The sequence below is a fragment of the Aplysia californica genome, unplaced genomic scaffold (assembly GCF_000002075.1).
Source record: "Aplysia californica isolate F4 #8 unplaced genomic scaffold, AplCal3.0 scaffold00609, whole genome shotgun sequence".
NCBI classification, from domain to species: Eukaryota; Metazoa; Mollusca; class Gastropoda; order Aplysiida; family Aplysiidae; genus Aplysia; species Aplysia californica.
In genome coordinates this window covers 308,585-320,657 of record NW_004797879.1, presented here as the reverse complement: position 1 = coordinate 320,657, position 12,073 = coordinate 308,585, and positions in this window count along the sequence as shown.

The following is a 12,073-nucleotide window of genomic DNA, read 5'->3' as shown; positions in this document are numbered from 1 at the left end:
CACACACACACACACGCACACACACTTTTTCTAGGGTTCAAGAACCACTGCTCTACGTGTTCTCCATTGAATTCCTTACAATTTTAACGCGTCGTTCGTAATGTTAAGTGGTGGCCAAACACAAAGACCCGTCAAACCATTAGTGCTCAAAGCCACACACACTGTATACCGCATGGGGTGGCTTTTAGAGATATTAGTGGTGGGGGAAGGGGTGCCCAATTCGCAGCATATGTGGGGTTAACATATCCTGAAAGGTGAAGGTGACAATGGGCTTTCCCAAGGAATCAATTGTCATCGAGGAAATGTTCACACTTTTCAAGACGATAGAGGAATCATGAACACATCTTCTGATCCATGTCAGCCTAGTGAACACGGAAAATGACGCTTTTGTACGGAATATTCTACCTTGAGAATACATACGGGCTGTTGAGGTATAGGCAAGTCTTCGTTTGCGGGCACCATCTGAGGACAGACGTCTGATGTGACACAGCTACTAAACTCTGTACTCTGATGACTTTTAAAGAGGGTGGGAATGGTGACCTGAAGTGGTCGTTTTGTCTGGGACTTTTTAGTTCTGATTTTCTACAGGTCCTAAGGGACGGAACCCATGACATTAAAGAAGGCCTTGAGGGCACTTTAACATTATTTCCGTACCTTTGTGCGAAATTTACGAAATGAGTTGATGGCAAGGTAATGTTCAAAACAAAAAGGTCTTTGCTAGTAACTATTATCTCAGCAAGCAAGGGAGACTTGAGAAAAACAATATCTGTAAACTTCTATTGGCCTGTTATAAAACTGCAGCTTACAACATGGTGAAACCGTTGGCACTTTTAGTGGTAGGCCTAACTTTGGCGTCATGCTACCAAAACATGGTGACACTACTGAAAATGGGCTGTTATTTACGTGCGTTATGTAGACAAAAGCTATGTTGTAGAATAATCTAAAATGAATATCAGTCAAATTTCTTTTGACTTCCAAGTATTGTGTATAAATTTGAAATGCAAAGCTTCAGAGTGAAGGAGAATATTTTAACAAAAAAAGTTATATAAAGTTCTTTGGGGCCAACCTGTACATGGAATGGTGTCGTCAAGATGACAATAGTAAACCCAACAAGGTCCATACCAAAGCAATCGGTCAACTTCACTTACCATATAGCTGTGCACACAAATGCTGATCTTTTTTAAAAAAATTTAAAAAATTATTATTATGTATTATCATTTTTTTCTGTTTCTGAAAATTGATTATTTCGGTACGGTAGAACAATTTGCAAAATACGCCGTATCGTCTTCTGAATTACTGTCTTAGTAACAATGATAATACATAACAAGATGGGCCACTCAGCCCAAAAAGTGTCCGCAGGAAGTATGCTCTTTGCTTCAGATGGCGCTGCAGTCTGTTTTGAAGCTCTCTTTCGTTTTTCCAGAAGAAGAATAGGAATAGCACCTCCTTGCGTGCGCAGATCGACTGCTGTTCATCAGCAGTTCGGGTACGTTCAGTGCGGAGTTTTAGTTTTTTTTATATTTTAATGACCTCTCGCCTTTCATTCTAAAGTCAAATTAAACAAAGAAAACCATCACCCTTTCCTCCGGAAGAGGTTTTTTGTCAGCGTAACCATTAAAAAAAAGCGTTCTTCCGAAATTTATCCCAAAACTTGCTAGTTTCACTTTGATTTTTTAAAACTCAAGTAGGGTAACTCTGTTCGCAAAGAGTGCGCTTTTGTGAAGAGGGCGCCACCAAATTTGGAGGACACTTTTTTAATTGGCTCAAAGAGAGAAGTGGCCCATCTTGTTATGTACTGTTAGTAACCCCATTTGCTCAATAGTTTTGGATACCTTTAAACATAGATTTTTGTGTCTTAATCGTCATTCAATGTAAATTCACGTGTCATGAAACACTTTCGTATTTCCATTTCTTCACGTGTTTCTTTTGAGCAAAATGTAAGTGTCAAGTCAAATTATATTGCTTCTGAGTGTATTATCATTATTATCATTATTATTATTATTATTATTATTATTATTATTATTATTATTATTATTATTATTATTATCATTATCAGTATTATCGTCAACATTATCATCAACATTATGATTATATATAATTATTATTTTAATTATCATTATTATTATTATTATTATTATTATTATTATTATTATTGTTGTTGTTGTTGTTGTTGTTGTTATTTAATAATTGCTTCAGATCTACCCCAACCCTTATCACACAGTACAGTACGATCTTACCCAGTCTGCACAAGTGTGTCTTCTCATCGTAATCAAAACCGTTACAACCATTGTTCGACGAGGCGCACACCACAGCACAGTCCAATTGGGAACGTGTCATGAGCTCTTGCCCTTCTTTTTGCACACTCTTTAAAGATGCTGGCGTCATTTTGGTGAAGCTTCTGGATTTGACTTCCATAGGGGATAAATTGCCTGCCTTGAACTTGAACAGAACTGAGGGTACAGACGAGTAAAAGTAAAGTTGTTCCCGCATCCGATCCGGACATTGGGGATTGCCTTGTTAGTGAAACAACTTCCTGGGCCCTCGGCATATAGTGGTAGGGGGAGGGGGGGGCAGAAAAGTACAGTAAAGAAAACCAATTGTTAAAAACAGAAAAGAAACCCTTCCGGGGAACAGCAGTTGTGTCCTTAACGAATCCCTCGTCTTGACGATATTGACCATAGAGTCGACTTCAATGCTTTTGTCAAGACTTTTGAATTTTTGCAGATTAAGCTGGAATTGTGAATGAAAACAATGTTTCAATAGGATATTGACTGCAGTGGTAGCATTCAAAATACAGACTCTACTTTAAAAGTCTTGTTGTTTCGACTCATAATTATTTTATTTAATTAAGGAAGTGAACAGGTTCTGGCTTTTTTAAAATGAATGAACAGGTCTAGAGTGCCATGGATTTAATTCAATGCTCTTTTTAACGCAGTCCAAAGGTACATCAACAAAGATATTAGTTGGAGAGGCTAAGAACTCTTTTTTAAAAATAAATAAATAATATATATATATTATTGTATAACGCCCCCTCGAGGATTCAAAGCAGGGCCATCCACACTATTGCCCAGCGTTTAATAATAACAACTGACGTGTCGACACTCACGTGAATTGTTCTAAATCTTAAGATTTTTTCCTGTCAGAAACCTTTAAGGGACCAGTGCTCAAAGTGTGAATGGTTAATCTTGAGGTCAAATTGAACCCAAAAAAGGTTAACAGACTAGAGACGTTTTGATTCGAAATGTACCCGACAAAAAAAAAATGAAACAAAAAAATAAGCATGATTCTGTAAAACGAAGAGAAATTACACAGCGGTTGGGGGGTTGCACAATTTGCCATAAAAGTGAATTATTGATTGTGTATGGAGTATATAAACTCCAGTCTATTTTCACTTCGGTTTACAACATAATAATTTTAATAGAAGTTTGACTTTATCTCAGGTAAATTTATAAATTCAGATTTTGCAATTGAAATGAGAGTTAAAATACAACGATGTGCCTATATATTGTGGTTTTAGAACATAATATCTTAACCTATTTTAGCAAAGTCACCATTTTTTCCTGTTCCAGGAGATGTACAAAAGTGATCCAACACCATAAATCTACTTTCTTTTTTCCTTATGTTTTTGTTGTGAATCTGCAGCTTACCATGGAACATGTCAGTTAAACATACAAAAAGCTTTTTCATTACTTGTATTTCAGTGCAAAATTGATGATAATCACAGTGTTGTGCAATTTTACTCTCTTTTATTTTTACGATAAACGTGGTTTACAATTATAAATGTTGTGGCATGTAGAATAAATGATGGAAATAAAACATTCTGATGATGAAAAACAAATACAAGGAAATGTAAACAATGAACGAGAGAGTGATCGAGGACACAGCTACTCAGCTGGCGAATAATCGTTACCTCAATAAATTCACCTGACAGATGGGAAGTTTACAAAAATAGAATACTTACTGCCAGCAATAAACAAAGCAATAACGCTGTGCTTCATCCTGCTAACAGTACACCGAAGTACTACCGCTGACACGTCTCTATGTGGATGAAAAAACTCCCAGGATAACTGGAGGATGGCGACGTTGAATTGTTATTACGAGCGAATCTTTAGCCTGCTCGATTTCCCTTCGGGCAAGACAAACTGAGAGAATGAAAACTGCGCGGATCAAGGAGACGGTATTATGGTTTTTGGCCTTTTTTCAAATTTATGAGAAAAGGTCTAGAGAGTTGGGGTTTTTTGTTTTGTTTTTTTGTTTGTGTGTGTGTGGAAGGGAGGGTAGTGCTGAAGAGTGATTGAACAGTAACTAACGGTGAAAAGGAACATAGGCGTGTACAAAAGGTTTTGTTTCTTGTGCCTGGGCGCTATGTAAGCAGATATTGACATAATGCAAATTGCAACGGGGTTGGAGGGGGGGCATAGATAGAAAGAGAGTGAGTGAGAGAAAAAGAGAGTGAGAGCGCGAGAGAAAAAGCGAATGAGAGAGAGAGAGAGAGAGAGAGAGAGAGAGAGAGAGAGAGAGAGAGAGAGAGAGAGAGAGAGAGAGAGAGAACGAGAGAGAGGGGGATGGAGTGGAGGTAGGCCAGGAGAAAGAGGTGAGGGGGGGAGAATTTTAGGGCAAAAGGTCATCAACCAAACACACTGTCAAGAAAGGTCAAAAACTGGACTATGTTCATATTCTTTAAACTGAATATCAATAATGTTTTATAAGCAATATAGGACGGGTTGGTAATAGCACAAAAACGAAAAAGATAGAAAAAGTGTAACAATCTCAAACCACAACCTTAAAATCCAATAACCGAAATTCCAAAGAATTTATTCTTCTCGGAGCTTATTCATCAACATCATCCGGTGCCTTGCCGGCTGGCGTGAACGATCATGAACTTCCACTTCACTCTGTCTTGCGTTGCAGCAATGGTGTCTGATGTTCTTGCTGCTCCTAGCCATGTTGTCATCTTGTCCAGTATCTTTTCCCTCTGTCTGTCTCTGCCTCTCTTTCCATCAAACTTGCCTGTAGTTACTATATTCTCCAATGTTTCTTTCCGCATTGTGTGTCCGAAGAAATTTGCCTGCAGCTTTCTTATATTCATCATAAGCTGTCTTCTATAATTTGCTTCAACCAAGATTTCTTCATTTGTTTTTCTAGCTGTCCATGGGATACGTAGCATGCGTCTTATGAACCACAACTCTGTCGCCACAATTGTTCTTTCCAGGTGTGTATTGATTGTCCACGCTTCGCACCAGTGTAATAGGATTGGCTCAATATAACTTGTCAGTACCCTTTTTCTCGTTTCCAGTTACAGATTGATGTTTGTTAATATCTGTTTCATTTTGTGGAAGGTTGCTTTTGCTTGGAAAATGCGGCTTTTAATTTCGGTGTGACATCTACCATCTGAAGATAATAATAATGGTCCCCAAATTTTTTTAATGTTGTACTTGCTTGAGGGTGGTATCATTGATTTTGATATTGCATGTTGGGGTTGGAGTTTTTCTGCTTATCACCATTGTTTCGGATTTCTTGATGTTATGGCTTAAGCCCATGTTGTCACTCTCTTGTACGATGACATTTAATTATTCTGCAGGTGTTTTTCATCTTCTGCTATTAGGACTGTGTCGTCTGCATATCTTAGATTGTTTATATTATGTCCCCCTATCGAGATACCTGGCATTTCTTCTATGTGTCTCATAGTATTTTCACTATACAGGGAGAACAAGTCTGGAGAAAGTACACATCCTTGTCTGACTCCTCTTTTACTTTTAATCTACATGTATTTGCTGATGTTGTTTTCTATTCTCAAAGCAGCAGTTTGATCCCAGTACATGTTCTTGATAATCCTTAAGTCTTTCCCGTCCATATTGAGGACTTCCAGAATGTCGATGATCTTGTCGTGCCTAACTTTGCCGAATGCCTTGGTGTAGTCTATAAAACATAAATGAAGATCTTTCTGAACTTCTAGAGAACGTTATATTGTTGTTCTGATGACATATGTGGCATCTACAATGCCTTTGCCTGCAATAAATCCACACTGTTCTTGGACTATTTCTGGAAGAATTTTATTTCGTATTCTCATCATAATTATTCTGAGTAGTATTTTTGTTTTGTGGCTCATGAGGCTGATGGTACGATGAGTTTCACAGTCGTTTGCATTAGGTTTGTTTGGTAAAGCTAAGAGGATAGATTTGACAAGTCTGATTGAATATGTCCAGTGTCATACATGTTGTTAAGAAGTGTTGTCAGTGTGATGATTCCAAAGTCTTCTAAAGCTTTAACCATCTCTGTGGTACTGTTGTCCGATCCTGCAGCTTTCCCATTCTTCATTTTTCGTAGTGCCTTGATAACTTCTTCTTTCATGATTGGTGGGCCCTCGTTGTTATTTTCCACTCTTCTTTGCTCATCTCTTTTGTCATTGTACAGGTCACCGATATATTCTGTCCAACGTTCTAGTATCTTGTCTTTGTCTATGATGATATTCCCATCCTTTGATTTGAGGCATCCTGTTGATCTAAGTGTTCTTGTATGGCACACTTCTTTTAATTTTTCTGTGTTCTTTTGAGTTCGCATTGGAATGACTTTCCATTTCCTCACATTCTTCTTTTAACCAGGTCTCTTTTGCTAGATTACATTTGTGTCTGACTTCTTTATGAAGATTCACATATTTTTCCAGATGGTTTTTATTTGCCCTTCGTTCCTCCATAAGATTAAGAATTTCTTCAGTCATCCACTTCTTCTTTGCTTTTGTTGTCCTTTCTGGTATGGCGTCTTTTTCAGCCTCATTTATAAATGTTTTAAGCTGTTCCTTGTGTTGTTCTATGTTTTGTATTTCTTCTAAGGGGCCGAATTTGTTCTGTGGAGTTATTCTGAATTTATCTTGTTTTTCTTTGTTTGACTGTTGTAATGCCATGTTTAGTTTCATATTCTTGTTCTTGCTCATGTGTGTTCTTTTCAATCAGATTCTAAATTTTCCCCACTACGGGTACATGGTCACTGTAACAGTCTGCTCCTTGGCGCGTTTTGACATTTAGCATCCCGTTTTTATATCTTTTCTTGATCATGATATAGTCGATCTGGTTGCGAGCGCTGTCTCCAGGACTCTTCCAGGTCCATAATCTTCTTAGTGGTTATTCATACCAAGTGTTTCCAATAATCATGTCATTCAGGATGGCCTATTCTATCAGTTTTTCTCCTCTTTCATTTCTGGTTCCCAGTCCATATGGACCCACTGTGTCTTCATGTCTTGTTGTTCCCACTTTTGCTTTAAAATCTCCAATGACAATGACAATATCTTTTGTGATTTACAATGTGTCTTTGTTTGGCTCATTTCATCCTAAAACTTCTCTATTTCTTCTTCTGTGCCTTCTGTGGTTGTCACATACGCTTGGATGCTGGTTGTATCGAAGGGTGATCCTTTCAGTCTCACCAGCATAACTCTGTCTGATATTGTCAGGTACCCCTTAAGTGTCTTCGATGTTGGCATGCCCATGATGACCGCTACTCCTCTTTCATGTTTGTCGCCTCCTGAGTAAATGATTTTTATAGCTGTTGACAATATGCTGAGAGCTCCTGTCCACCGTACTTCACATAAACCCATGATGTTAACATTCATTCTCTTCATTTCTTTCTTGATGTTGTCCAGTTTTCCGTTCTCTAGCATTCTTCTCACATTCCAGGTTGCTATGTTTCATTTTGATTTTTCCTTTTGTGAGCTGTATCTTGATGACGATCTGGTGTCACCTGCTGTTCATGACTGACTCTACCGGACGAGGCAGCTCTTACAATATCTCCTCTCCCCTCTGCAACATCAGATGACGAACTTTGTAGTTTATTTGTGACTTTTTTCAATGACAAAATTAATACCATACGCTCTTCTCTCGACCTAGAGCCAAATGGAAATTTGGAATTTTCAGAATTTACTGGACAAATAGTAGATTCTTTTAGTCCAGTTACAAATAGTGATATTTTAAATTGTATTAATGGGTCAACCATAAAAACATGCGACCTTGACCCAATGCCTGCTCATGTATTCAAAACCTGTATTGATATTGTCCTACCTCACATTACTCAGATAGTGAATATGTCACTTGCCACTGGCACAGTACCTAATACTTTCAAACAAGCTATTGTAAAACCTTTATTGAAAAAACCCGGGCTTGATAAAAATGAATTTAAAAACTATCGACCAGTTTCGAATTTGCAATTTGTCTCAAAAATTCTAGAGAAGTTTGTTTTAAGTCAAGTTTTGTCTCACATGAGAAAAAATGGTCTTGAGGAAATTTACCAATCTGCCTATAAAACTCATCATAGTACCGAAACTGCGCTTTTAAAAGTAACGTCTGATTTATTGGATTCCATTGATAGCAAAAACATCTGTCTTTTAACTCTTTTGGATCTGTCCGCAGCTTTTGACACAATTGACCATGCTATTCTACTCACAAGACTTGAGCGCTCATTTGGCTTATCGGGTACTGTGCTTTCATGGTTTAAGTCATATTTACTAGAAAGAGTTCAGTCAGTGCAAATTAAAAATAGCTTTTCAAAGCAGGTCAGGCTCGATTATGGAGTTCCACAGGGGTCCGTTCTTGGACCAGTGCTCTTTACACTATATACACAGCCCTTAGCAAGCATTTTACAAAATCATGGATTGAATTATCATTCTTATGCCGATGATTCCCAAATGTATGTTAATGGCACCATTCAAGATCTACCAAACATGATTTCCATCACTAAACAATGTTTTTATGAAATCAAAAAGTGGATGACAGTAAACAAATTGAAACTAAACGAAGAAAAGACAGACATCATTCTTATAAAAAATCCACGATTAAATAAAGATCTGGAAAGTGTCAACTTTGATTTATATGGGCATATGACATCTAGTAAAGAAGTTGTCAGGAATCTCGGTGTATATATTGACCACCACTTATCAATGGGCTCGTTTGTAGGATCTCTGTCCAAATCCCTTTATTTTCAGCTGAGAAGGATAGGCCTAGTTCGAAAGTACTTAAGCGAAGAGACCACAAAAACACTGGTAACATCTCTTATCCTATCTAGATTAGACTATTGTAACTCACTCCTGGCAGGTCTGAACAACAAATATTTGAATCGTTTACAAGTAATTCAAAACAATGCCGCTAGACTGATAACAAGATCTAAAAAACGAGACCATGTCACTCCATTATTAAAAGAACTGCATTGGCTCCCTGTAAAAGAACGAATAATATTTAAAATCTGCGTCATGTGTTTCAAATGTGTAAATAAAACTGCTCCTTTTTATCTACAAGAACTTATCAGTATATATAAACCAGGGAGAAACCTAAGATCATCGAACGATAACACCCTACTTGTGACACCTGTAAAATCATACAAATCATATGGAGAGAGATCTTTCTCATATCTTGGTCCATTTATGTGGAACAGATTACCCATGAAACTAAGACAAATAAGAACACTTGATAGCTTCAAAAGACATCTTAAACATTTTCTGTTCCTACAGGCCTATCCTTCATAAGCTTTTAACGTTATCTTTCATTACATTTGTTCTTTTCCTATGTCTGGATGAAAATAGTCTCTGTGTGTGTGTGTGTGTGTGTGTGTGTGTGTGTGTGTGTGTGTGTGTGTGTGTGTATGTGTGTGTGTGTGTGTGTGCATTAATGTATATTGCTTGAGAAGAAAGGAAGTAGTAAGAAAGGTTTTTGAAAAATGGGTATTCCAATGTAAAGCGCATTGAGCTACTTTTTTTGGAAATGCGCTCTATAAATGTTATATATTATTATTATTTATTATTATTAGTGTGCCAATCCCAGGCATAGCCAGTGTATTGTAGCACTCTTTTAACTGTTCATTTTTATTAAAGTGGAAGTTGCATTTACTCACTCAATAAAGTGCTCACAAAAATATCATATTAATGTTCTTTGCAATTTTGAAAGGGTTGGAATGTGGAATTTGATGTTGTTGTTTTGTTGTTGTTGTTGTTTTTGTTTTGTTTTTTGTTGTTGTTTTTTTTTGGGGGGGGGGTAAAAAAAAGGGTGGTGGAGGTGCTGCTCTTTGATTGAACCTACTTGTTAAAATGTCCGTAATATTATAGGCTGCATATCAAGACACTCTGTTACATGTACAACATAATAATAATATTGTTCTTTTATACACAAAATAATATGCTGATAGTGTTATTGTTGTTGTTGTTGTTGTTGTTGTTGTTGTTGTTGTTGTTGTTGTTGTTGTTGTTGTTGTTGTTGTTATCGATCCAGCAACAACTGGGCTCTCGCCCTTCTGACCAATGCCATGTAGTGATAAGTGCAGGTTTGCTGCAGTTGCCATAATGTTCCATAGAGTGTGTTGTCAATGTTAGGTCTCGGAGGGAGAAGGGTAGCTTTGATGTCGTTTAGGGCTGTGCAGTGGAACAGGTGATGATCCACAGTCTCAAATGTATAGTCACACAAGGAACACATTGGGGGAAGTTCCGGGTTTATTCTGTTCAGGTGGAAGTTGAGCTGTATAGGTTCTCTTCGTAGGCGGAAGATCGTGGTCTGTTTCTTTCTCTGTATGTGGTTGATAGGATAGTGTTGTAAAATCTACTCCAACAGTATGAATTATGTACCACCACTAAAATGTCTACATTGAATCTTTTTAAAATTACTTTAATTATGTCCGCAGCTTTATACCACCAGGTGGTGTTATGGGAAGGAAAAGAAAGCTGAGCGTTTATCTTTTTAAAAAAATGGAATATGCTTTACGCCCCCATTGACACAAGTTAGACCATTTAGGAAGGGGGATGTTTAAGGACGGTCTCGTGGCCTACAGGTTAGAGAGTTCGCCTCTCATTTAAAGGTCCCGGTTCGAATGCGGGTAGCTACTGAAAAATGTTCTTCTCTAAAATTGTCTCCTTTCGTTCACCTCCTTTCCTGCTCTCTAGCTATATTCTGTCGTCTGCTTTCGTCTCCACTCTCTGACCCACCCCCCACCCCACCCCCTCACCCCTTTGCCCCCTCCTCTGGGCTCCTGGCTCTTTCTGCAGCCTTTCTACTGCTACTCCTTGGCTCCTTCTTACTGCTGTCTTTCAGCCACACTCCCGATCTTCTGGTAGGAAAGGTCTACACCTAGCCTTCTCGGAAGCAAGTATCTCTGGGGTTATCCATTTTTGTGGGGCTTTTCCGTTTGGTGAAGGTGCGTATACATCGGATGCTTTTTCAAACATCTCCCTCATTTTTTTCCACGTTTCTTCTGTATTTATTAGATTTTCAAGTACCTCAAGCTTGCTCTTGACATCTTAGGAACATTTCGTTTTCATTTCGTTATCAGTGCGCCGAAGGTCTTGCTGTAATTTTGGTAGTCTTTTGCTCTTCTTTAGTTTCTTCAGTTTGACTTTCGTACTAGACACAACTGGTATGTGATCATTTAAATAATCTGCCACTGGCTGTAACTTACATTAAGTTATTGGACTTTTAAAGAGTTTTTGTTAAGTGTGAAGTCTATTTGGTTGGGGTTTTTTAGCGTTGCCCCAGGACTTTTCCAGGTCCAGCATCTTCTTGGGTGGTTCTTGAACCAAGTGTTCATCACAGCAAATTTGTATTCTCGCCTCTGTCATTGGCAACATCAATTCCGAATGGCCCCACTGTCTACTCTATTCTGTCATTTCCTGTATTCGCATTGATCTCCCCATTATTATCTTGATATCCTATGAATTGTTCCATTGCTTTTTCAACGTGTTCATTGAGTGTCTTGTTTCTATCAAGCCTTTATCTGCGGAGCGTTTGGTGCATATGATTGGAGAATACGAATGTCAAATAGTTTTCCACTCAGTTTGACAACAATGATTATGTCATTAACTGCCCAGAAACCTTTAAGGGCCTTAGAGATTCCAGAGCCCAACATACTAACTACGCATCGATGATGTTCAGTTAAATAAAGTTGAGTAAATTCATCTGATTTATGTTCCAGGCTCCCTTCAATCTCATTTCAGAAAATCAAAGCATATTTAATTCAATTCATTTCATTTCTTTCTTTTTACGTTTTCCAGCGTTCTTTTCTGAAGCATCGTATGGGTGTTCCAAGCTCAACATTTTAATGTCCTTTTGTT